Here is a 27,665-nt window from a genome sequence, read left to right on the forward strand (position 1 = left end):
GCTTGCACCTCATCTGTTTCAACTTGAGTAACTGACTCCACTTGACTCAAATCAACATCAACATCATACCTCCATGTTACATTTACACCACCACCATTCCCACCTTCATCATTTACACCACAACTCAAATATACAACTGCATTCTGACACAACTGCATTCACACCTTTACTAACTTTTCTTTTACTACCACCTTTACGAACTTTTCTTGAACTGCCACCAACCTTTTCTACATCTTTACTACAACCAACAACATTAGCACCAGCACCACCATCTGCACTTACACTTGCATTCAAGTTCACATTTACTTCTCCCACCTGACTTGTAACTGCTTCAGGTTCATGTCCTGTAGTACTAATTGGATTGTCATACTTGTTTAATAATGACAACCAATCTAACTCTTCTTCAACAAAACAATCAGGCCTTTTCACATTTTCACTAGTGTCCCTTTAGACCTACTTGTACCACCAGATAACCATCTTTAGTGGGGTAAAACTTTGGCAACTCAGACCCATCCATTCTGCATACAGTAAAACACTAAAAGTTAAATTTGTATACATACAAAAAAGCAATCGAAAACAGCAGCATAGCAACAAAACCCTAAAATATAAAATTCGTCGAACACATACAAAATTCGACAAAGTCACCATCAAAAAGACAAACCCACGTTATTTTCCCCTTTTCAAGTATTAAAAAAGTACCAGATTCGAAAAAACCCCAATTTTTTTAAAACCCTAAATTATTCAATTAAAAAAAGGATAAAATTAAACAACATAAATATTGAAATCTTACCACTTACCACCTAATAATAGATGGATTAAGGAAGAAATATAACAAAATTATGTAAATTTATACACTTACCACTGAAAAAGATGAAGAACGGTTAAAATACACTTCAATCTCCCCAAAATCTTACAGATCGACTTCCAAATCCACAAGACACCAACAATAACACTTTGATTTGCAGCTTTTTTTCGATCTACAATGATTTCAAGGACAAGTCTCTATAAACCCTAAAACTTTGTGTCTGAGGCGAGAATGAACTGACTGAGTCGATAGATTTTAGGGTTATAAGTGTTAAATTAAGGAGAATTCTCCACCGTTGAGATATATGAAATTTTGAACGTACACGTGTAACGTTAGGACTTAGCAGGTCATTGTTACTAAAGTTAATTTTCTTTTAGTAATTTTCTAATTAATTAACAGAGAAGTGGACACGTCAAGGTCAAACCGAGTCCACGCGGGTCAACGTCATTTCCAAGTACCAAACACCAAGATGGACAAATGTTAGACCAAACAACAAAGTTGGTCAAAACTTGAGTACCAAAAACAAAATAACCCTTAATAATAATATAATACTACCTCCGTTCAGGAAAAGTAATACTTTCGATCACATTCCGTGCAACGGAGGGAGTTTTATTTTTCCAAGAAAATGCCTCTAAATGAGGTCATATCCTCTTCGCGCTAGGCGCACCGCTACTTACTCGCTGCTTTCACGCACGCTGAGTTGGGACGGTGATGTGGCCTGGTGATATAGATTATACCGATTCCTCGTGTCAGAGAGAGATAAACAAAAACAAAAAAACTTTTTCCTTCTGCAGGAACCCTATGCGATTGATTCTCTCATTTCTGTGTTCATATCGGTTTCATTTCTCATATTCTACTAATTCAAATCCTTTCAAGACCAGGGCTTGATTAATTTTCAAGTCTAAACATTAATCGAAAAATTGGTTGAAAATTGTATCAAAACTGAGACGAAAGATCTAGTAAACACGTTCGTCATCTTATTGATGGTTGTTTTGAAGATAACCATCGTCTCATCTCCATTCACTGTAATCATCGTCATAATACTCCATAATCTTCAAATCGATCGACTAATCAAATCATGAAAGCTTGTTATTTGAAGATCTGTGGATTTTGACTGGTCAATTGAAAGGAGGGGAACTTCTACGATCTATTGAATTCTAAAATATAGAGTTTGATTTTGTCAATTTGAATGGTTTTTTATTGTTGTATGTGGTGATAATTTGAATTAAAAGATGCTTGGTGCAGAAGCTTTCATGATCTTTTCTTTTTCAAGTGATTGATGCAATATAGGAGAGCTCATCAGTGATTCCTAAAATATTTCTTACACCTCCAACTAATTGCCTTCTGTCCGAAACAACATGAACTCAAAGCTATTTAACCATAATAATGCTATTTGGCTCCCTTTTTTCCACCTCCCTATTCACCTCCCTCCAATCTCAACGACACATCCAGATTTAGATTCACATTCATGTACTGATAGGGTTCACCATCCCCCAAATGTAGGGTTTAGATTGTTGAGAGGTGAATAGGGAGGTGGAAAAGAGGGAGTCAAATAGCACTGCCGTTATAAATTAGTGAAAGAGCCCTAGTTTGTTTTATGAGATATTGGTAATATTGTTTTCTGTCTATTAATTATTTGGTTTTGTTGAGAAAAAAGAAAAAAGAGGTTGAAGAAACTAAATCTAAGAAGAACATGAAGAAAGAACAAGGATGATAAACGCTAAGTTCTGTTTGGTTTCTCTTTCACTGCTCACTACTATTGACTGCAATTGCTAACGTGTAAGAAAATTCATCCCAAACTAGCCACGTCAACTTGTCGCATGAGAACGCATGAAAGTGTCGATCAACAAGAGCGAGGTGTCTAGCATTTTCGAAAAATATTACTCCTTTCGTTCCATTTTTGATGAGTGTTTAGGATTATTTTTTTGTTCCGTTACTTGATAGTTTTGATATTTTCCCCACAAAACTACCATCAGTACCCTCATATTTTGTCTTGGAATCATAAGTTTATTTTTAAACACACTAATAGCAATTAATGTTTGAAGACTTTTCTCAAGGACATAAATAGAAAATTTTAATATCTCTTTCCATTTTTTAATCTTGGTGAAAACTCCAAAAACATCATCTAAAATGGAAGGGAGGGAATATTACTTAATCTATAATGAAAACTATATGGGTTTACAATATTATCTCGCCTCTTTGCATTAAAAATGAAAGTCAAAAATTATTTACAATCAATGAATTTGATGATCTTATATTTTGTGCATTACCTCGGATTCGGAAACTGTCATGGTTTCCTAATTCAGTAAAACTCCTTGTATTAAGAATAAGCTAGAAGGGTCCAGTGTTTCGGATTTTTCGGTTTCCAGATCCTGTTATATGACGAATTGGAGGCATATAAATAGCCTAAGCTGCCCAGGGCTATCAATATCATAAGGCACAAGACATGGAGGTAGAAACGAACACGAGTAGCGGAGAAAACATGGAGGTAGAAGAAGCGACACTGAACATGCATGGTGGTAGTTGTAGAAGCGATACTGTTGTTGGTGAAACTGGCCAAGCTATTTTTAATGCTGGTGGTGGTGGTGATTCTGTTTTATGGGAAATACTAAGCAAGACTTCCCGTGGAATCGCTCATGAAATTCAAGTCTGCATGCAAACATTGGCTACTCTTAATCGAACAAGATCAGCAGTTCATCGATTTATACAATACACGATCGGCAGCACGCCAACGGCTGCATAATTGTGAGAGTACGACCACCACCACCCTCTTTATCTCTCCGGTTGTGATTCTTAGCGGTGTTTCTCGTGACAGATCAATGGAAGATGATGTTAACAGAGAAATCAAGATGATATTGCTCTCTCATAACCATCATGGTGGTCGTGGATCATCATCATGGTGGTGATCTTTAGCACCCGAGAGAAGACTGCATGGATTAGAACTGGAATCAGTGAATGGCTCGAAGAAGTTTTTCTTGACCAAACACGTAGAGGTGTTGAACTGGACATGCTCGACATGAGACATTGTGCAATGAGACATCCGGAAGTTTGCTCAAGTACATTTACTGAGGAAGTGTTTTTCAGAAGTTAAAAGTTTAGTATGGTTTTTCTCAAGTTCGAGAACATAAAGTATTATGTTGTTGACTTTTTTTTCCTCAAAAAATAAAAAATATATTGTTGACAGTGGGATTTGAACCCACGCCCTTTCGGACCAGCGCCTTAGACCAACTCGGCCATATCAACATTGTTGTTCAAACGCTTTGTTGTTTCAATCTTGTTCCAGACAACCTAATCTACGAGTAATGCAGCAGAAACGAGAGATAAAGTTTGTGCATCTTTTAATTCATTTTCTTGAAGAAACTCACAACTGGAGTTGTCTACTAGATGCAGCTCTACTAATGTAACACCACACCAGTGGAAGAGTTGGTGTTGATACAAGTCTGTTTTGCAATTTTCTTTTTGCTTCTTAACTCGTTGGGTAGGTGGAAAGTCACAATGCTGAGATTTGATCACAGGCCAGATTTTAGGTAATAAGTAGGGCTGCACAAAACCGATCCAACCCGCACCCGCCAAAAAATATCCGCACCCGATCCAACCCTCCTAGGCGCGGATCAACTATGGATGACCATATCAGAACCCACCATATGTTGGGTCGGGTGCGGGTAGCAACTTCTGTCACCCGACCCAACCCGCTCACCCGCCTAGAATACCCTAACCCTTAGATTAGATCCCAACCACTAAATCCTAGCCGTTCAATGCGTTTATATAATACAAAATTTTAACCTAACCCTAGTCGCTTTTTTTTCTTAGTTTCTATTATCTTCATCTCTTCTCCAGTCTTCTTCACTCCGTCTCGGTACCACCTCATATCACCGTAAAGTTACACATACAGAAGCATCCCCAGCCTAATTAAATCTGAATAGAACCTCAACGATTATCGAACGAAGATGAAGAACAATCATCAACAAAGCATCTGAAAAACAGTCACCCAGCTGAGAAGAACAACCACTTAACAAAGATTAAGAGTAATCACCTAACATGAACAAGATAAAGCCCAAGCCACGAGTTATTGATTGATTAATTTTGAGACGAAAAGGGTGAGTAACATTGAAATTAATAGAAGGATTTTCATTTTCCTTTTTGAATAAAGGGTTTTATCGTTTGCTTACGTTTTGATTGTTTTGGTATCATAAATTGAAATTGAAATTTGTAATTTTTGATAAGCATAAGATACAATTTTGTTTTCTTTCTGTGCCGTGAATTTGGATTGTGCTCGTATGGGTACTTCTCTAATTGAATTCAAACCCTAGAAAGTGAAGATATTCTGTTGATGGATTTCATATAAGATGTGTTAGTTTCAAATCTAGGGACTAATATATATTAATCATGATGTGAGTGGAATATTTCGTTAAGAACATATCTAAAAAAAATATATTTCTGGTTTCACAGTATAAAAATGGTTTTTATAAACCGAAAAGGTGGATGAATCACAGAAATTTTCATCAAGAATAAACAACGGGTATATCCACCACCCACCCGATCCAACCCGCCGTAATGTGGGTCGGTGAAAACCGACCCATTGTAATGTTGGTTCGGTTGCGGGTGACAACTCCTATTACCCTCCATCAGTGGGTTGGGTAGTGGGTGAGGCCAAAACCGACCAAAACCGACCCATGTGCAGCTCTAGTAATAAGACAAATTCTGGCCCGTGGACTATTCAACATTAGTCCATGGAAAAAAACAGTGAACAATAGGGCTGCACAGACGCTCCATTTCTTGAGCCGTGTCCGCGTCCGACTCGCATCGGATACGGGATGCGCGTGGGACGCTGACACGATGCATGTCCGACGCACCAATTTACGCGTCCTGCGCGCGTCTGGTTTGAACGCATATTTTTTTCATTTAAACTTCTCCCTTTATTTTTAATATCATTAACCAAATGAAGAAATACAAACATTTAGATCAATAATTTAGGTATTTATTAGGGTTCTGTAATTGGAAATGACATCACGTATATCCTTAGTTGGGCATGTGTCGTTCTAAGAATGCATTTTGATTGTGCCATGTGTTTAATAATGACCGATTGTTAGACCTTCAACATGTATAAACAAATGATATCTTCTTTTCTTTTGAAATATATACACATGTAGCATCATATTCTAATTTTTAGGATCGAAATACTTGACTTTGCTATATAAATACATGATTATATATGAATAATATATATATAAAATGACTTTGATGTATAAATAAATGATATCATCTAGTCATTCGAACAAGAATTATCCTACAGAAAAAGAAGTGGTGACAGTTAAGAATATGGAAGACCAGAAATAGATTAGTGTAGCAACATAACAGTTTCTGGTCAAAATCTCTTCTTGATAAACTTTTTCTTTTTCTGTTCGGATAATTTCTTATTCGAATCACTGGAAGCTCTAGAAGGAATTAAGTGACCTTGAACAAGAAAATGGGAACTCGGTAGGAATTTTTATTGTATGCAGCCATTCACCTGCTCAAAGGTTGAAGCAAGTCTCAAATGATAAAACAAAAGTGTAGTGTCTTCAAGTTCCTCCTCGCTTAATGTTTTTGTAGACAAATGGCTAGCCTTAAGCATACTTACTTCTGTTGCTGAAAGGATCGATACCCGTATTCTGATTATTCTGATTGGTTACTTGCACTGGGGTTGTCCACTAGGACATCATTCAAACTTCCTGTGCTGCACTCGGTGGCAACATCTGGAATCGTGCTGCAATGGCCTCGAGATCCTTTGCCTGCACTCCTAATTGGATATTTGAAAGTTCTGGTAAAATCTGCATCATTTATGTCTAGTTGGACGTGTTATTCTTGTTCCTCCATCATCCACACACCCTTCTTCCTCTGAATCACTTCTGCTTCATCAGTTATAGGGTGGGATCTCAGTAAATGGTCCAACGATCCTCCGAGCCTTGAAACGACCTCCTGAAAATTCAGGAAAGTCCAAAAATTTGTTATGTATCCTGTCTCATAAACAGCTGAGCTTACATATTCAAAAACCACTAACCACCACAAAACCTAGAAAAAAGTATTATGTTAGGACATGACCATTAAAGTGAAACATATTCAATTTTAGACCCAAAAGACTGAAAAGGGATATCAAGTGTTATTTGGTGCCGACAAGAGCATACCTTACTAACACCTTCTAATGAAGCAGATGTTGTCAGCATCATACCAGAGGATCCAGTCCGCAAATCATTGACAGGAACCCTTGAAACAAGAACTCAAAATCCTGTAACTTCCACCAAAGTATCATCAACTCCTTTCATTCCAAAATATGGCAAGCCAACGCGGGGTAAGAATATAAGAGTATGAACAAAGTTTAAGTCTTCTTCTCCTTTAAACTCAAATTTTGGTTAACAAGATATGGAGCCGGACCAGCAGGAAGAAGCATGGAGTTGTTTGACCAGCAGGAAGCTGTTGCTGATACTGCTTTTGAGAAATCTGCTTCCCATTAAAGAAAAGGAAGAGATGATATCATATTGGCGTCAGAGTTTATACCGCTCCTTGCTGATGGCATATCTAGTATAATTCTCTCTCAAGGGGAAGCAATTGTGGTGACTGTAGAAAACATTGAAACAGAAAATTTTAATGGGATGACAGAGTATCTCAGAATTGCTTGTCAGGAAATATCTCTCATTGTATGAGCACAAGCAATGTGGGACGAATTTTGTGTAATTTAAAAGGAAATGATCCTTTCGAGAAGTCACAGCATCCAGCACCAGTGGTCTAGTGGTAGAATAGTACCCTGCCACGGTACAGACCCGGGTTCGATTCCCGGCTGGTGCATCTTTCTTTTCTTTTTCCTTGTTATCATTTTGATTCTGATTTTCTCTGCAACTCCCGGGACAATTTTTGATGCAGTTTTTATTTTTTGAGAGAGAGAATCTATCGACAGTGAAGGAAACCCATTACATAATTGTAATTGTATAGTTATTTTGTTATTGTATATCTTCATGTAGGGGTTTCTTGTGGGATTACTTGATGTACTTTGTTGCCACTCAGAATTTATATTTTCTTGGTATACTACAGGTTATCATTAGTAACGCGGACATCGTGAGAGGGATGTTAGTTCTAAAGCCTCAAGTCTTGACAGTACTTGGTGGAAGATTTGGAAGCTGCACGCAAGAAATTAGTAGAAGAAGAAGTAAGTAGGGGGGCTGTGGTGTCTTGTGTAGCATAATGTTTGTGAAGCTAACATAGAATTAGTGATATTCTGCTCTCGCTTACCACATTTACCACCGCTCTGCATCAGGGCCTTGCAGTAGGTGCAGCATAGTTTAGTTTAAAGATTTGGTGGGGGTGCGCCAGGCCTCTGCAGTAGTGCAACGCAGAGGCGACGCATGAGAACCCCAGCAGCAAGCTGCTGTGAAGGGAACTCCCCCGTGAAAAAAATTAATTTAATATCGTGCCAACCGATGGAAGGCATATCAGATATTAAACTGATAAGAACAGATACTACACTTGATCTTAGCCAAAAGGCCGAGAAAGGTATGCTTGATTCCATTGTCGAACTTCTTCTTTTATACTGTCTTGTTTCCATCCCTCTACTATAACTAATATATGTGGGACTAAATCCTAAGTGTTTTCAATGGTACCTAGAGTTTAGTGAAAATTCCTGAACAATTTCGGATTGTGTTGTTATTGTTTTCAAAACCAACTAGTATTTTAACTCAAGGGAAGCTATATAAGCCTCGACCATTTGAGGGACTGGAATTGTGTTGGAGAAAGAGGAAAGACATGGTGATAATTTGGTTAAGAAGTTCCAGGAAGCGGAGTTTTTAATATTGTCAAGAATATCCACGGAGTTAGAAGTTGCTGCTGGTGCTTCCTTGAGAAATGATCCTAATATTGTATTGGCGCCAGAGTCTATAACGCTCGTTGCTGAAGGCATCTCTCTCATGATTCCCTCCTGACAGACAAAACTTGAGATGAGCGTTCCAAACTTCGGAAAAAACCGTATTAATGGGACGGCAGTGTTTCTCAAACGCAAGTCTGACAAATTTAAGCAACAAATGGTCAAGGAAATGGCTAGAAGAATCATAGCTTTTTTCATACAGCCAGAAGGTAGCAGTTTTGATTTTTGCAGTCCTTTCTTAGATCACTGCTGCACTAATAAAAAAGAGCGTTGTGGTGTTGAGCATGTGGAATTTCTGCTGCATGAGTTGGTGAGGATTTCATTTAAATAAACAACTGGAAGATCCACGCTGGAGGTACGTATGTCGTTTAAAACTTCAAACTACTTGGTCTGGAGGTATGTATGTCGTTTATGATTTTTGCCAAAAAGGAAAAGAAAAAGAACAAAAAGTTGGTTTCGCATGACTGCTGGCACATGCAATGCCAGATCGCTCGGCATCCCCGCAAGGAGAGAACTACGCAGTGAAACTACAGATCCTGTACGCTTCACCCGATGCCATTCATACTGAGCCCATGGAATATAAATCGAAGGCAAATGAGTAATGTGCTCGATGTGGGACTAAACTACAATGAAATACCAATGAATCTTCCGTCTGTTTAATAAGTGAAATTTTGGAGTCCTAAAATGATTCTCAAATTATGAATGGGATTTTTATTATGATTTCTCGCTTTCATACACATGATCGACTGGATGGGAATTCGTTCTACATCAGTCAGTGTGTTTTTCTTTTATTTTTGAGTCATCTTATCAGTTCTTAAACTGCTCTATCAACTTCCCTGTTAAGGTATGGAAGCTTTACTGGAGATTTAAGGAACAAATCTGTTCTGGAGGTAACAATGCTTGAGCAGCAGCTGATAATTGTTGCTATCGCACGCTGATAGTAGCTTGTGGGTGAATGATGTAATAATAAGATTAACATTACTGATACGGCATTGATATCATGCTAGAATATCAAGGAGGATTTCTCAAATTTTAGAAATAAGTCCGCAACTCTATTTAAGCTCACATAATCATGTGGTGCCTAATGTTCTGAACAATGTATCCAATACTTCCATATTCCGTGTCAGTTGCAGAACAAAAGCCTTTGCAGATTAATCAAGATACTACTTGATGAAACAACTGCATAAGTGGCGCATACCTCTTTAATCTGCTCAATGATAGCCTTCTCCACGCGCTGAAGTTCTAATAGCCTTGACAGACAGACATACACGCACGTCAGTGGCAAGGAACATGCCAACCGGAAAGAGCAAACAATGAGGTTTTTGCTCATATAATTGCTGAATATGAGAGAATCAGAGAAATAAGACAAGACGGGAATTTATTTTTCAAGCTATTTAATTGTGGTAACTTTTGTTTTTTGATAACAAAAAAAAACAAGGCTAACAAAAGAAGGCATTAGTCTTTATGGAAATTCCACAGATGCCATGTGTCCTGTGACAGCTCACTGACTAACTGTTTTTAACAGTCGGTCATTATTAGCTGTCGAGTCCTGTATTGATACTATAAGTATCCTGTCCCTTCTTCTTTATTTGCTTTAATCTGCTTTTCTTGTAAAAACAACTTATCAAGATTCAATATTATACTTTCTGTTTCTACAACATAAATCGGTTCTTCATAACTCAGTTTTAGATCTTAAGAGATCTTTCAACGTGTAACCGAGTAAGGCTTTAAATTTTGATATACTGCTTCTTAGCAAAGTGGATTCAGTGTTCATTTTACGTGGTACGGGAAAACCTGTGCAGCTACTCCGCTTTTTTATGACAACCAGAAGGTATACTTCTCTTTCCGACGAACCCATACTTTTTTTATGACAACCAGAAGGTTGTTTGGGTTTTGCACTTCTCTTCTTTTCATTATATGAATTGGTTATTGTGAACTCTGATTTTAGCACTGCAGTCTTTGCGCCCACAAAATAAAAAAGGAGCGCTGCAGTGTTGAGCATGTGCAATTTCTGCTGAATGAGTTGGTGAGGTTATCCTGTAATGCTGGAGATATGTTGTCTAATGCTAGAGTCTATCATTTGTACTTGAGCTTTTTCTCAGATGCTTATATAATTTTTATGTAATTCCAAGAAGGCGGCTGATATATTATTTAGGTTTGTTTGATGTGAATGCAGTTGGTTAGGTTTTGTATTAAAACTACTTATGTATTTGGAGATGGTTCGAGATGTGAATGACTGGCATGTCGAGAAATGACAATGAATTTGACTATTTACCAGCTAGCTCCTTCAATTGTTTACTGCAGTGCCTAAATGATGTGAAGTTTTGTGCGCATATATACTGGCTGCTAGGCTTCATAGTCATAGCAGCACTAAAACAATTCAGCGACATAAATAAGATTCCCTCTTACAAACTATCAAGTCATGAGATATGAAACCAAAAGAAAAAGACTTCAGATGATAATCATCACATGGTAATTAGGGAATCCAGGAAATGCTGGATTTGGGCATTTGGCATTATTAGCCCGGACTACATACTTCTATTTCAGGTGGTATTGGGGTGGCAAACCATATTGTTGAAGTGATGGCATTGATTGTGAATGGGTTGTTAGCTTATAAAGGTGTGAATCGTGTGATAAAATCATAATCCATTCAAAATTTCCACAAATTTCTAAACTAAACGAGGACATTGCTTGATGTTGGTGATAAAATGCTGCTAGGGCCAGGGTCTCCTTGAATAAGCAAAGGATGCAAGGTTTAGCTTAGTGAAATTGGCAGGGGCCGCGGACGCGTTCCCCCTCGTGAACAAATTATGACGTAGAATCTCCCTCTATGGGGAGATCTTAGGCGAGCACCCTTCCCAAATGTGCAGTGGAGATCAGTAACCTAGGCCATGGACCTTCATGATCATCCATAGACCCCGTCCAGGTCTACATTCCCATGCCTCACCCATTTGTAGTTCTCTTTGCTCGTCTCTTGTATGGACACAAGCAGTGTGGGACAAATATAATCTGTTTGGGTGTGTTTCATTTGTGCAAATTTTGAATGTGTGACTAATCATCGTTCACTTCAACTGAGATTTATAGTTACTACTTACTAGTTCATCATGTTTCTTTTGTTTCCAACCACTCTGCTTACTTCTCCTTGTGCTTTCTTCATCATCTTTGGATTCTTTATTAGTTCTGAGTGACAGAGTCCATACCATGACCATCGCAGAGCTATCGTTGCAAAAACTTCCATGAGGTATATAGCTAGAACCTAAAAAGAGACTCGACAAGAATATCATAAGACTTTGATTCTCCTTTACTTTGTTTGTTCTGGCAAATCAACTAGCTTTCTTTGTACCATGAACTATGAAGGTTCAATGTAATTTTGTAGGTTGGTTTTCTATCCACCTATGAATGAAATTTATTTTGAATGTTGGGGAATGATACATCATCCGGCACCAGTGGTCTAGTGGTAGAATAATACCCTGCCACGGTACAGACCCGGGTTCGATTCCCGGCTGGTGCATTTTTATTTTTTGATTCAGATTCCTCCGCAGCTCATATTTGTGGAGCTAACAAGTGGTGATTTAATTAGCAAACAACGTATTTACCGTCTTATAAATAATAACCAATTGGATTGCATTGCGACCAAGAACAGATCCCAAATATGTCCCAAAACACAATTTTTGTTGTACTTCTCGTTGCCAATTACGTTACTTGGCGATTAAGAGTTTGATGGATATTTCTCACTCGCAGGTGTTTAAATGGACCAAGGGTACTGGAAGGATCAGCTCCTTGAGCACAAAGCTACATTGAAGCAGCTTTTGAGAATTTCTGGCTTGCTGTTCGTCCAGCATATATATGCTTACACATTTTCACCAGCCTGCACCTGAACCTAGTGTAACATAAGTTTCGTTTTAAGGTTTGTGAAGCGTAATGTTTGTGAAGCTAACTATTGGTGATTGAATTAGCAAACAACATGTTCCACTCTTGGTTTATGTATTGCGGGAGGCTAAGAACAAATCCCAAATATGGACGAAAACACACTTTTTGCTGTACTTCTTGCTGCCAGTTACATTATTTGGCGATTAATATTTTGATGGATATTTCATTCTCGAAAGTGTACCAAAGAGCACAGCTCCTTGCACAAAAGTTACATTTTAAGCAGCTTTTGAGAATTTCTGGCTTGTTGTGAGTTATCCAAACAGCATAGATGCTTACCATACTGCACCTGAACCTAGTGCTATATAAGTTTAGTTTATAGATTTGGTGGGGGTGCGCCAGGCCTTTGCAATAGTGCAACGCAGAGGCGACGCATGAAAAAAATTTGATGCGTCGATGGAAGGCATATCAGATATTAAACTGATAAGAACAGATACTACAATTGATTTTATCCAAAAGGCCGAGAAAGGTATGCTTGTTTTCTTCTTGAACTCCCGAATTTATACTGTGTCGTTTCCATTCCTCTGCTGCAACCAATTCGTGTGGGAGTAAAGTTTAAGTTCATTGCCTTCGGTAAGATGAGTTTTACAGTTTTACTTGGGAGTTGGGACATATTTGAACTGAGATGAGTCCATGGGCATGGGATGAGACTAGAACAACTTGAGAGTTTCATGTGCCTCCTCAGAAGCAAATCAGATTCGACGATAGCTAGTGTTCAGGTGGCAGATGCTTAGTTTGAGCTATCAGCCATGTTCTCATATATTCTGCTTTTAGAATTCTTGGACTTGGCAAAATAAAGAAAATTGAGCGGAACATTTACTAGCAAATCAATCCATAATTCCATATTGATGGCAAAACGAAAAAATAGCTACTACTGTCAGGTTCCAAAGATCACCAGTTCTAACATTTGTGCAATTTTTGTAAACAAATCGCAAGAATTTAAAAATGGATGGCCAAATGCCCAAAACAATGAGCAACACACTAACTTAGACTAAATGCCCTTGAGGATTTCAGTATTTAGAAGAAGTTGTTTTTCAGAAACCAAGTAGGACTCCAAGTAAATCTAAGGGCTTTATAAACATCAGAATCAAACTATGAGTGCAACAGCCAGCTGGTTCGAGATGGGATAATGTGAGTGATTCTGTATTTTAGTAATTGACCTATTTACCAGCTCCTTTGATTCTTTAAGAAGACTGCAGTGCCTGAATGATGCGAGGTCTTGTATGGATATAATGGCAACGCAATGGCGACGTGTGAGAACCCCAGATGGGAACTCCCCCATGAAAAAAATTAATTTAATATCGTTGTAGGGGAGAAATGTCGCACAAGATAAAGAGGAAACTTCGCTCTAATCAAAACAATCTTAAGCACGAAGATACAACAATTACCGGGAAGTAAGGCTAAGAATGATCACGCGATATTAGAGGAAAAGCGCGAAGAATAGTTACACGATAAAGACAACGCGGATACTAACTCCATCAGAAGAAGCGCGAAGGACTAATCAGCAGCGCGATAAATAGAGACAGCTTCTAAAAGTTGGACGAATAAGACAAACTGAAACAGGAATCAGTCAACTATGATCTTGCACATGAACCATGGTTGTATTCTATTGATCTATTTGCCTATATAAGGATTGAAAAATAATATAGTGAGAGATAGATCAGTGGAGATAGATAAGATAAGGAAGTTATCAGAGAAGAAATAAATAAGTCAGTAGAACTCAACCCTTCATCCTTGTATTTCTCCATTATCGTGTACAGTCTCAAATTGAATCCACTATAAGAACAATATACATTTGATGTAAGGTGTTTGAGAAGATCATATTAGTGTCAAAGTGGTGAATACTATCATTAATGTTTGAGTTGATCAATATGACTTAAGCTTTGTGTTATTATTACAAAGGGTGAAGTTGTGGAATTTTACACAACTACATTTTGGCGCTAGAAACACAAAGGATTTATCCTCACTTGCTAGTCGATAATTTGGAATTATTGCCTGTAAAATCTCCTTTATCATCTTCGTCCCTTCCTTTTCCTGTCCATCATGAAATCTCAATAAAATCCACCTTCGTTTTAAATTTGCGATCCTTGAATAATTATTCTTTGGGATATACATGTTAACCTTTGAACCAGCACGGAAGACACACCTGTACTAAATCATAGATCCAAAATCTTGAATCATACAATTCGGGATTTAGTATAAAGAAATATATCAGAACTACACAATTACGGTAAGGCAATACCAAATACTGATCATGGCAAGAGCACCAAGAAGGGTGAAATGCTCAACAACTATTCTGAGAGATAGGAAAAAGGCGGAAAAGAGAGGACTAAAATTTCATGTCGGTAAAACTTCTATAGCAGGAAAAAGGCGTAATCCCGTATGGCGATCGGAAGCTAACACTAATAAAAGCATTTACGAAGAAGAAGAGCGAGGAAGAAGGAACCCGAGAGAAACCGGAAATTACAAAGATTTTGTAGAGAGGATATCGAAGAAAGAAATCTGCAAAGATCCCTAGAGCAAAGCATACTGAAAAAGCGGGGGTCTAACAACCACACCCAATATTTCACTTAGCAATATGTATGGACTAACTCCAATATATTTTCAAGAGAATCAACTAGACAGTCAGACTCAATCTTACGAAAAGTATATCAAAGAGTTATATCTCAATCTCTCAATTCAATCCGCAATCAAACAAATAATAATTTGCGAGCCCGATTGAATATAAGAGAGATAACTTGAACGGTACCAAAGACCAATGTTCAAGGATCAATCAATTTCAATCAACAACCAAATGTTGGATTTACCAATCGATCGATTCAACGCACAACCTGTGATATTTCAATTATATAACAAAACCCCGGGACTAAGGATGCACACGGTACGGTTCGGCTCGATTCTTGCCGAGGCCGAGTACCTGTACCTCCTTAGTCTCGGTTCTTAGTTTTTGGATCAGTACTTGTACCTTGTTCCTTGGTTCTGCTACCATTCGGGACAAGTACGGTTCCAGGGACGGTTCCGGTACCAGTCGGTACTTGTTCTACCCACAATATTTGTAACCATAACCTACTGGATGTCAGGGCTAAAGCATGCGCCAATAAACTTCTTTTGTATACTGTTTGTTCTTCTTTACAGTGTTTTGGTTTCCCAAGGCCTCGGTTTGGCTATTGGTGCACTTGCAATGGACCTAAAATCTGCAACAACACTTGGAGGAGTTCTTATGTTGGCGTTTCTTCTAGCAGGTGGATACTATGTACAGTACAACATGTATCCAAGTTCATTGCTTGGATCAAGTATGTATCACTTAGTAATCACCAATTCAATCTCTTGTTTGGTTCTCAATACGCAGAGAATGATACTTATCCATGTGGACCGAATGTGAGTTGCAGAGTGGGTACCTTCCCAATGATTCAGATGGTTGGCCTTGACGGTCAATTGAGCTCTGTCATAGCAATGCTTGTCATGCTGGTTCTCTATAGACTTATCGCATATCTGGCTCTGATGAGGGTTGGTGTGACAAAGTGAAAGACAAGTTAACTTTGTTTCAGATCACGCACTAAAATCGCCCTAAGGATATATACGTGTTACATAGTCCCCCTGATTAAATGACTATAACTTAGCCTCGTGTTTTTGTTTATTTTTATAATCTATTTGAAAGATGAAGAAATGGTAGTTTTATTCGGTACAAACGGGACGGTAGGATCGTGTATCTGTATCCCTAGAGGTCGTTTATTAGTTTTTGAACCGGTACTTGTACCCGCTTCCTCGGTTCGGTATAAAACCAGGTACGGTTCAACTGGTTCCGGCACGGTCCGGTTTTTTGGCTCGGTTCTGATAAGCACGAAAGTGCGACGCATTTTAACCCATAAATACATTCGCGAGGACTCATTATTTATCTAATAAATTTGTTTTAGTTGTTTTTGGAAGAATAATCCCTTGTGGAGAATTCGCTCGAAAAAATGTTATTTGCACCCCGAAGGACACGTGTTATTCGGACTCCCAGCTTTGGTTAAGGGACACCTCAATTACTAAGGGGAATCTCAACGGATAAGGGGCACCATATACCTTTTCTACTAAGATTAACATTATTGATACTACATTGATATCATGCGGGAATATCAAGGAGGATTAATCAAATTTTAGAAATAAGTCCAGAACTCTATCTAAGCTCACGTGTGCCTATGTTCTGAATAATGTATTCAATACTTTCATAATCCATGTCAGTTGCAGAAAAAAAGTCTTTGCAGATACTGGATGAAACAACTCCATCAGTGGCTGCTCAATGATAGCCAACCACTCTGCTTACTTCTCCTTGTGCTTTCTTCATCATCTTTGGATTCTTTATCAGTTCTGAGTGACAGAGTCCATACCATGACCATCGCAGAGCTATCGTTGCAAAAACTTCCATGAGGTATATAGCTAGAACCTAAAAAGAGACTCGACAAAAATATCATAAGACTTTGATTCTCCTTTACTTTGTTTGTTCTGGCAAATCAAGTAGCTTTCTTTGTACCATGAACTATGAAGGTTCAATGTAATTTTGTAGGTTGGTTTTCTATCCACCTATGAATGAAATTTATTTTGAATGTTGAGTAATGATACATCATCCGGCACCAGTGGTCTAGTGGTAGAATAGTACCCTGCCACGGTACAGACCCGGGTTCGATTCTCGGCTGGTGCATTTTTATTTTTTGATTCAGATTCCTCCGCAGCTCATATTTGTGGAGCTAACAAGTGGTGATTTAATTAGCAAACAACGTATTTACCGTCTTATAAATAATAACCAAGTGGATTGCATTGCGACCAAGAACAGATCCCAAATATGTCCCAAAACACACTTTTTGCTGTACTTCTCGTTGCCAATTACGTTACTTGGCGATTAAGAGTTTGATGGATATTTATCACTCGCAGGTGTTCAAATGGACCAAGGGTACTGGAAGGCTCAGCTCCTTGAGCACAAAGCTACATTGAAGCAGCTTTTGAGAATTTCTGGCTTGCTGTTCGTCCAGCATATATATGCTTACACATTTTCACCAGCCTGCACCTGAACCTAGTGTAACATAAGTTTCGTTTTAAGTTTTGTGAAGCGTAATGTTTGTGAAGCTAACTATTGGTGATTGAATTAGCAAACAACATGTTCCACTCTTGGTTTATGCATTGCGGGAGGCCAAGAACAAATCCCAAATATGGACGAAAACACACTTTTTGCTGTACTTCTTGCTGCCAGTTACATTATTTGGCGATTAAGATTTTGATGGATATTTCATTCTCGAAAGTGTACCAAAGAACACAGCTCCTTGCACAAAAGTTACATTTTAAGCAGCTTTTGAGAATTTCTGGCTTGTTGTGAGTTATCCAAACAGCATAGATGCTTACCAGACTGCACCTGAACCTAGTGTTATATAAGTTTAGTTTACAGATTTGGTGGGGCTGCGCCGGGCCTTTGCATTAGTGCAACGCAGAGGCGACGCATGAAAAAAATTTGATGCGTCGATGGAAGGCATATCAGATATTAAACTGATAAGAACAGATACTACACTTGATTTTATCCAAAAGGCCGAGAAAGGTATGCTTGTTTTCTTCTTGAACTCCCGAATTTATACTGTGTCGTTTCCATTCCTCTGCTGCAACCAATCCGTGTGGGACTAAAGTTTAAGTTCATTGCCTTCGGTAAGATGAATTTTACAGTTTTACTTGGGAGTTGGGACATATTTGAACTGAGATGAGTCCATGGGGATGGGATGAGACTAGAACAACTTGAGAGTTTCATGTGCCTCCTCAGAAGCAAATCAGATTCGACGATAGCCAGTGTTCAGGTGGCAGATGCTCAGTTTGAGCTATCAGCCATGTTCTCATATATTCTGCTTTTAGAATTCTTGGACTTGGCAAAATAAAGAAAATTGAGCGGAACATTTACTAGCAAATCAATCCATAATTCCATATTGATGGCAAAACGAAAAAATAGCTACTGCTGTCAGGTTCCAAAGATCACCAGTTCTAACATTTGTGCAATTGTTGTAAACAAATCGCAAGAATTTAAAAATGGATGGCCAAATGCCCAAAACAATGAGCAACACACTAACTTAGACTAAATGCCCTTGAGGATTTCAGTATTTAGAAGAAGTTGTTTTTCAGAAACCAAGTAGGACTCCAAGTAAATCTAAGGGCTTTATAAACATCAGAATCAAACTATGAGTGCAACAGCCAGCTGGTTCGAGATGGGATAATGTGAGTGATTCTGTATTTTAGTTATTGACCTATTTACCAGCTCCTTTGATTCTTTAAGAAGACTGCAGTGCCTGAATGATGCGAGGTCTTGTATGGATATAATGGAAAACTAGCTTTTGATACAATGGAAGAGGAGCTTGGTTTACACATAACTCTGGAGCATATTGCCCTGGTATGGGCAGCAGTGCTGGAAGCTTGAATAAACAGATCAGCTGGTAGAATAAAGCACATGAGATTTCCCTGGAAACACAAAGTTTTAAATTCAACACTGTTGGGTTCCTCTCATAGAAAGAGAAACCCTCCAAAAATAGGCGTATGCCGCTTGTAAATGGCAAGCATGCGGTATTCTTTAGTAAAAGGCGAAAGAATGGTTCACTTTGTGCTTACTGCACGCTCGGCTGCGTGAATCATTGGCTCGTGCTAACTACCAAGCGATTTGAGTGGAGTTTTGTTTCCTATTCGGATTCTTTTGTCACTTGAAACTTGAAACTTAAAGAAAACCCAAGGATCAATATGGGCTTCAAAGCTTCTAAATTCTTATCCTTTTTTCCCAATGGGAGAAAGGTAAAGGTTGGTTGCCTAATGGTGCAGCACTAGAAACAATTCCGCATTTACAAAATATCAATTCAGCACTAGAAACAGATGCATATTGCAGCTGAAAATTTGAATTCAAAGCACTTCTGCATATTGCAGCTGAAAATTTGAACTCAAAGCACTTCTATATTAGCTGAAAAACTGCTGAAGATTTTGCAGGAGTAGAGCTTGTGGCCGTTCAACGTAAAACTTGACGTTCCATCCCGAATAGTCCATTCGCATCTCCCAAATGTCAAAATGTGGAATGTCATCCTTGAGCATCTCCATGAGATGCATATGTCCCCTGCACTCACTAAAGTAAACAATATGCTTACTATAATCTCCTTCAGAATACTATTGCCTTGGCATTGCAACTGTCTTCATTGCTTCACAATCAATATCAAAATAATGAAGAGTTTCCGTCAGCTGGTTTGTCGAGTGCACTGAAGCATTCCAATACACACCAAAGACCGATAATATACCAGGTGCGGAAAAAGGAAAGGGATCTCCTGCATCTCTCCAAGAGTCTGTCTTGTAAGAGTAGATTTCAATATGGAACACATCTTTGCTGATATCTGCACTCCATGCACCCACAACCTGATAGTTGCTTGATTTTGCAGGATCAAAAGCTATAGTGACACCTAGCTTGTCTTTTTTTTTTTAATGGATGACAGGATCTATTCTGAATGGGGGTGAAGGAAGAGTTTTGCAACGCTTCATGGACGGATTGTATATGACATAATAAGTTGTGTGATAGCCTGTAGATTCATCTCGAACTTGAAAAAGAATAAGACCATTGCAAGAATGCTCTAATTTAACAGCAACTGGATTAGTGAAGGGAAAGCAATCAATACCATTGCGTTCATCCATGACCAAAGTTTCAAATTCCAGTTCTCTCCTGTTTATCGATCTTTTCTTCATATAGAGTGCAGGCATTAAAGAACGACAGCTCTGAAGATTATAGTTTCTTTCAAAGTACGGATCAGATATCAGAGACATCCATTGTTGTGATATGATTTTAAATGCACACAAAGATTTCACTGGTAAAAAATATAGAATGTTTACTAAAAGATCATTGATGTGGCCTATAGTTGATGCTGATGATTTTATGGTTTCGTTACACAATTTCTTTGTGGAAACGGAAAGCATCTTTGAATGGTGAAAAGAAAATAGAAGGTTCATACCTGATATTTGAAGATCTGGCGGCCTAAAAGTTTACATCATAAACCCTAGAGTTGTGAGAGAAGTACTCCGACTATACTTCCCTTTTCCAGGTTAAGTTGAGGTTGGGTAGGGTCTGTCACTTGGTCAAAAACTTTATCCTCACTATTTGCATCCTAGTACGCCTTGGGTGCTTAGCTTATAGTAAATAACCAAGTGGATTGCATTGCGACCAAGAACAGATACCAAATATGGACCAAAACACACTTTTTGTTGTACTTCTTGTTGCCAATTACCATCCTTTAGCATAAAGCTACATTTTTTGCTTTTGGGCAAAAAAAGGTGCACCAGGGACTTGCAAGAGTACAACAAAAGTTTAGTTTTAAGATTTGGTGGGGTTGCGTCAGGCCTTTGCAGTAGTGCAACGCAATGGCGACGTGTGAGAACCCCAGATGGGAACTCCCCCATGAAAAAAAATAATTTAATATCGTTGTAGGGGAGAAATGTCGCACAAGATAAAGAGGCAACTTCGCTCTAATCAAAACAATCTTAAGCACGAAGATACAACAATTATCGGGAAGTAAGGCGAAGAATGATCACGCGATAATAGAGGAAAAGCGCGAAGAATAGGTACACGATAAAGACAACACGGATAATAACTCCATCATAAGAAGCGCGAAGGACTAAGCATCAGCGCGATAAATAAAGACAACTTCTAAAAGCCGGACGAATAAGACAAACTGAAACAGGGATCATTCAACTATGATCTAGCACATGAACCATGGTTGTATTATATTGATCTATTTGCCTATATAAGGATTGAAAAATGATAGAGTGAGAGAGAGATCAGTGGAGATAGATAAGCTAAGGAATTTATCAGAGAAGAAATAAATAAGTCAGTAGAACTCAACCCTTCATCCTTGTATTTCTCCATTATCGTGTACAATCTCAACTTGAATCCACTATAAGAACAATATACATTTGATATAAGGTGTTTGAGAAAATCATATTAGTGTCAAAGTGGTGAATACTATCATTAATATTTGAGTTGATCAATATGACTTAAGCTTTGTTTTATTATTACAAAGGGTGAAGTTGTGGAATTTTACACAATTACATTTTGGCGCTAGAAACACAAAGGATTTATCCTCACTTGCTAGTCGATAATTTGGAATTATTGCCTGTAAAATCTCCTTTATCATCTTCGTCCCTTCCTTTTCCTGTCCATCATGAAATCTCAATAAAATCCACCTTCGTTTTAAATTTGCGATCCTTGAATAATTATTCTTTGGGATCTACATGTTAACCTTTGAACCAGCACGGAAGACACACCTGTACTAAATCATAGATCCGTAATCTTGAATCATACAATTTGGGATTTAGTATAAAGAAATATATCAGAACCACACAAATACGGTAAGGCAATACCAAATACAGATCATGGCAAGAGCACCAAGAAGGGTGAAACGCTCAACAACTATTCTGAGAGATAGGAAAAAGGCGGAAAAGAGAGGACTAAAATTTCATGTCGGTAAAAATTTTATAGAAGGAAAAAGGCGTAATCCCGTCTGGCGATCGGAAGCTAACACTAAGAGAAGCATTTACGAAGAAGAAGAGCAAGGAAGAAGGAACCAGAGAGAAATCGGAAATTACAAAGATTTTGTAGAGAGAATATCGAAGAAAGAAATCTGCAAAAAGCCCTAGAGCAAAGCATACTGAAAAGCGGGGGTCTAACAACCACACCAAATATTTCACTTAGCAATATGTATGGACTAATTCCAATATACTTTCAAGAGAATCAACTAGACAGTTAGACTCAATCTTACGAAAAGTATATCAAAGAGTTATATCTCAATCTCTCAATTCAATCGGCAATCAAACAAATAATAATTTGCGAGCCCGATTGAATATAAGAGAGATAACTTGAACGGTACCAAAGACCAATGTTCAAGGATCAATCAATTTCAATCAACAACCAAATGTTGGATTTACCAATCGATCGATTCAACGCACAACCTGTGATATTTCAATTATATAAAAAAACCCCGGGACTAAGGGTGCACACGGTACGGTTCGGCACGATTCTTGCCGAGGCCGAGTACCTGTACCTCCCTAGTCTCGGTTCTTAGTTTTTGGATCGGTACTTGTACCTTGTTCCTCGGTTCTGCTACCATTCGGGAAAAGTACGGTTCCAGGGACGGTTCCGGTACCAGTCGGTACTTGTTCTACCCACAGTATTTGTAACCATAACCTACTGGATGGCAGGGCTAAAGCATGCGCCAATAAACTTCTTCTGCATACTGTTTGTTCTTCTTTACAATGTTTTGGTTTCCCAAGGCCTCGGTTTGGCTATTGGTGCACTTGCAATGGACCTAAAATCTGCAACAACACTTGGAGGAGTTCTTATGTTGGCGTTTCTTCTAGCATGTGGATACTATGTACAGTACAACATGTATCCAAGTTCATTGCCTGGATCAAGTATGTATCACTTAGTCATCACCAATTCAAGCTCTTGTTTGGGTCTCAATACGCAGAGAATGATTCTTATCCATGTGGACCGAATGTGAGTTGCAGTGTGGTACCTTCCCAATGATTCAGATGGTTGGCCTTGACGGTCAATTGAGCTCTGTCATAGCAATGCTTGTCATGCTGGTTCTCTATAGACTTATCGCATATCTGGCTCTGATGAGGGTTGGTGTGACAAAGTAAAAGATGTTGATATGTCTTAAATGTCTTTAGATAGTGGTCCTCATTGGGGTTTGCAAATTACACTTTGTTTGTTAGGTTTCACAAGTTGTGTTTTTTATTGACACTTTTTGTTCTCTTAGAAATTTCTTTGTACCAGTGAAAAGATTTAATTTCTTTGCCGGAAGGAATAGCTAAAGGTTGTGTTTTTGCTTCCTAACCGTAAAGTTTAATTTCTTTTAACTAGTACACTACCTTTAGCTATTCCTTACGTCCCATTTTAAAAGTTCTTTAAAGTAAAAACGTACTCATTCTTTTTCATATATTTTTTTATACAACTTAGTTCATGTTTTAAAGAAAAGCTTCATGATTATTGAGAACGAGTTAGGAAGTAAAAAGTAACTAGTACATTAAACAAGTAATTTGGGTGATTAAAGGTTTACGTGGAAATAACTTCAATTCCTTAACAGTTTTACTAAACCCTGATTAATTAAGCAAGTAATTCGGGATGGATTTTTCCTGGTCGCATCAGGCGCCTAGGCACAAAACGAGGCAAAGGTCTTGGTGCCTCGCCTCGCCTAGGGCCTCACACAACAATCAAGTGTGGTAATATGGCATGATTTATTTAACAGGAAGTTCATATTCACCACAAAAGGGTTCATCAATACGGTAGATGTAGGACGCAGATGACATTGTAATATGGTTATGGTGGGAAAGTCGTCCGGTAATGATAACAAATACTTGAGTTAGAAACTCGTCGGCATATAACGAAATCCTACCGAACAATCAAAAGAAAAAACAACCCTAGAAGTACGATTTGGACGACGATAGCTATCAAAGCTGGTGTCATTTAGCTGTCAAAGAAATTCATGAGATATTTGGATAACATAGACAACAATGGAAGAATATTATCTAACACTGAGAGAAGGTTAGTTAAAAATGCGTCTCAAAACAATTGTATAAATAGGGGTAGCCGGAGTAAACTACAAAGTACGTAAACGAGCGAACATAGATCAAAATATGGCTATGCAGGTAACTGATTATGGTGTGGCACAACCGCAAGGAACATCAAATGAGCTGACGCCTTCGATACGAAGATTGGATTATTTCTGGGATGCCACAAACCTGGGGATACTAATTCTGGAACATATCTGTGTACTAGCTGCTCCATTCTATTTTACTTGGAATGCATTTCGGGTTTTTTTGATATTGAGTATCCTAACAGAACCCATAGGGGTTAGTCTTAGTTATCATAGAAACCTTTCACACAAAAGTTTGAAGCTCACAAAGTCACTTGAATATTTGTTTGCTTACTTTGGACTTCATGCTGCAGTGGTTAGTTACATGCATTTACACTTATATCTCTTTTTTGTTACCCAAATTTTCTTGTTGCGTCTATGTCTATTTACTCAGTGTTTTGTTTCTGTTGAACTTGGTCATTCAGGGAGACCCTATATTTTGGACAAGCATTCATCGGTATCACCATCAGTTCGTAGATTCCGTTAAAGACCCACACAGCCCAATCGAAGGATTTTGGTTTAGCCACGTAAATTGGACTTTTCGAAACACCTATCTATGGGAAAAGGTTTCGTTCTCTGTTTAGTCATAACTGTTTATATTATTTATTTATCACTACTTCATTTATCAAAAGTAAAAAGTAAACCAAAGCTGCTTAAGAATTTCAAAAATTCTTCGCAGACAATGACATAAACCCTGAAGCAAAAAACCCGCCATAAAGCTCTCACAGATGTCTGGCCCCCTGCTTTCCTCTACGGGGCCCACGGGACCAAGAAAACAAAACTGTGAGAGCTTTTTATCATTCGGTTTTTATGTGGTTTATTTTGTTGTTTGTTTAGAACTATTGTAAGAATTTTTATGTGACGTACACAATCTAAACCCTGATCTAACAAAACTCGAAAGCCCTACATAACCCATGACTGAAAGACTCCTAATGGTGTATGAGGTTGGGGAAAGTAGGTAGTTTGGATATTAGCATTTATGCAGTACTCTACATAATATCATATTCTATGGTGTCCCTGTCTCTCTAAGCACAAATAAAGTCAGCGGGAATGAATGTACGCCATCATGTTTTGCGGTGCGAAAAACGGAACAATGTAATGGATTTACAAAAGAAAGCTTACTACAGGTTTCTTCAGAAGACAATGCCTCTTCATGTAGTTGGACTTGAACTGATGTTATACATTGCAGGAGGCTTGCCCCACCTTATTTATGGAATGGTATGTACATATCCTAGGGAAAATCCAGTAACCTGTATTTTGTTGTTGGGATCATAGCCAAATATTCATCAGAATGGTCGAACAGATTGACAATTTTGGTCTAATACTTGGAAATGACGTTGACCCGCGTGGACTCGGTTTGACCTTGACGTCTGTTTAGTATTTTTTTTTCAATTTTAAAAATATGTAATTACTTAACGTCGTTAACTTCGACGTTAGACACGTGTCTGCATATAGATAACGTACCAGAATGTCGACATCCAACGGTCGGATTTTTTGGATTTTCAAAATTTGACCGTTGAACTATCTGGCCGATCTGGTCTCTATAAAAGCAAAATTCAAACACTTTCTCATCTTCTTATTCAACAACAACCTTCACCTGCCAAATTTTCACAAAGAAGAAGACACAATGGAGTGTTCAAGCTCATCATCAACTATCAAGTGTCATATATGTATTTCAGCTGGTCATGTTAGCAGAGATTGTCCCTGGGAAGGCACAAAATGCAGTCTAACCAATTGCAAAGGCTACCTGTTTCTTAGAAAAGCTGTAAAAGGAGAAGAAGGTTTCCAACCTTATGTGAAGTGCAACTAATGTGGAGTTTTCATCTGGTTAGATGCTTATGTAGCTTCAGATAAAGGTATTCCACCCCCTCTGAATGATGAAGACAAATGGTTGAAATACAAACAGTTCTACTGCTACTCATGTGGGGATGCTGATCACATAGCTTATAACTGTAAAATAAACCTCTTATCATGCACAGATCCATGCTGTGATGGTAAGATGAAGCTGCTCACATCTAGAAAACCAGAATCTATTGGCAACATATACTATTTATGTCAACAATGTAAGAAGGTTCAGTTTCTCTAAAACAGTAAGCTGTAAGGGTTTCCTAGTTGTAATGAATGAGGAGATGTATTAACCTAGTAAGATGTATGCACCAAGTAAGATGTTCTAAGTACTAATCTATTTATTTATAGTTTGTTGTTCCTGCGTAATTTTCTCCTGAGCAACTATTGAACAATCCATATACATAAAATATATGAAGAAGAAATCTAGCATAACATATGGTAGACAAACTAGTTTATAAAGATAATAATAACTTGTTCATAGATGGTTCAAAAAGATGAAAACGAAGTCTTAAAACTAGTTTATAATGCAACTACTTAAGTTGTTCAAACAGGTTGAAATGTAAACAAAGCAGTTGTAGCTGACCAAAAAAGATGAAGTTAAGTGATTGGTGATCATTCTTCAGTAACATCAATTGTAATTCCATTAAGGGACTTACCTATAGCCCTTTGAATCCTTTTGCTTCTCCTTGGTGGTGAAGGCAACACATGCTCCATCTCTGGCTCAGACAACACATGCTCCATCTTTGTCTCAGGGTCCATCTCTGGCTCAGACAACACATGCTCCATCTCTGGCTCAGGGTCCATCTCTGGCTCAGACAACACATGCTCCATCTCTGGCTCAGGCAACACATGATCCATCTCTGTCTCAGACAACACATGCTACATCTCTGTCTCAGGGTCCATCTCTGGCTCAGACAACATAGGGGTGAGTCTTGCCCTCTTGTTTGGTACAATACCACCTCTTGTTCTAACACCACCACCTCTGGTTGCAACAGCACCACTATGCTTTCCTGCCATAAAACCACCAAAATAATCAGCAACTACATCTTGTTCTTGTTCTGCAACTACATCGTGTTCTTGTTCTGCAGCTACATCTTGTTCTTGTACAGCAGCTGCTGCAAAAGCCTAAAGACAAAAATTTTGTAGTTAGTACCTGTCTCCAAATGCATGAAATACAACAGTATTTCTTCTATGTCTATTTTAGCAAGCAAATACAATACAAAAATAGTAGAGAAATCACCTGAGCCCTAGTAGATTCCTTTTATATCTTGGAACTTCATTTAGCCCCCCTGCTAAAATCTCATAACCAACTATCTCACCTCTTCTTATGTGGACCATATTAACACCTCTACCTGCACCCCTTCTACCACCTCTACCTGTACCCCTTGCAGCTCTTGTAACACCTCTACCAGGAGGGACCCATGCTGGAGCAGGTGCTATTGGTTCTTCTATTTGGTCCCCAAAAAGTAAGTACTCTGCTCCCCTTGCTCTTCCAGCTGTACCACCTCTGCCAGATGTATTTCCACCT

The 27,665-nt window shown here is 38.4% G+C and overlaps 6 non-coding genes and 2 pseudogenes across 6 annotated transcripts; 3 read left to right on the forward strand and 5 right to left on the reverse strand.

Annotated features, from left to right (window-relative positions):
* The first annotated feature begins 7,556 nt into the window (after nucleotides 1-7,556).
* TRNAG-GCC lies at nucleotides 7,557-7,627 on the forward strand. The gene has a single exon. It is a non-coding gene; the product is annotated as a tRNA-Gly (tRNA).
* A 508-nt stretch (nucleotides 7,628-8,135) lies between these two features.
* Nucleotides 8,136-8,333, reverse strand: LOC113292255. The gene has a single exon (XR_003331745.1). It is a non-coding gene; the product is annotated as a U2 spliceosomal RNA (small nuclear RNA).
* A 3,135-nt stretch (nucleotides 8,334-11,468) lies between these two features.
* On the reverse strand, nucleotides 11,469-11,630 carry LOC113292176. Its single transcript, XR_003331706.1, has one exon. It is a non-coding gene; the product is annotated as a U1 spliceosomal RNA (small nuclear RNA).
* Nucleotides 11,631-12,136: 506 nt separating this feature from the next.
* On the forward strand, nucleotides 12,137-12,207 carry TRNAG-GCC. The gene has a single exon. It is a non-coding gene; the product is annotated as a tRNA-Gly (tRNA).
* A 744-nt stretch (nucleotides 12,208-12,951) lies between these two features.
* Nucleotides 12,952-13,096, reverse strand: LOC113291947 (annotated as a pseudogene).
* Nucleotides 13,097-17,233: 4,137 nt separating this feature from the next.
* On the forward strand, nucleotides 17,234-17,304 carry TRNAG-GCC. Its single transcript has one exon. It is a non-coding gene; the product is annotated as a tRNA-Gly (tRNA).
* A 744-nt stretch (nucleotides 17,305-18,048) lies between these two features.
* On the reverse strand, nucleotides 18,049-18,193 carry LOC113291945 (annotated as a pseudogene).
* Nucleotides 18,194-19,127: 934 nt separating this feature from the next.
* Nucleotides 19,128-19,247, reverse strand: LOC113291983. The gene has a single exon (XR_003331677.1). It is a non-coding gene; the product is annotated as a U5 spliceosomal RNA (small nuclear RNA).
* Nucleotides 19,248-27,665: the final 8,418 nt, after the last annotated feature.

This window comes from Papaver somniferum, chromosome 6 (assembly GCF_003573695.1).
Source record: "Papaver somniferum cultivar HN1 chromosome 6, ASM357369v1, whole genome shotgun sequence".
NCBI classification, from domain to species: domain Eukaryota; kingdom Viridiplantae; phylum Streptophyta; class Magnoliopsida; order Ranunculales; family Papaveraceae; genus Papaver; species Papaver somniferum.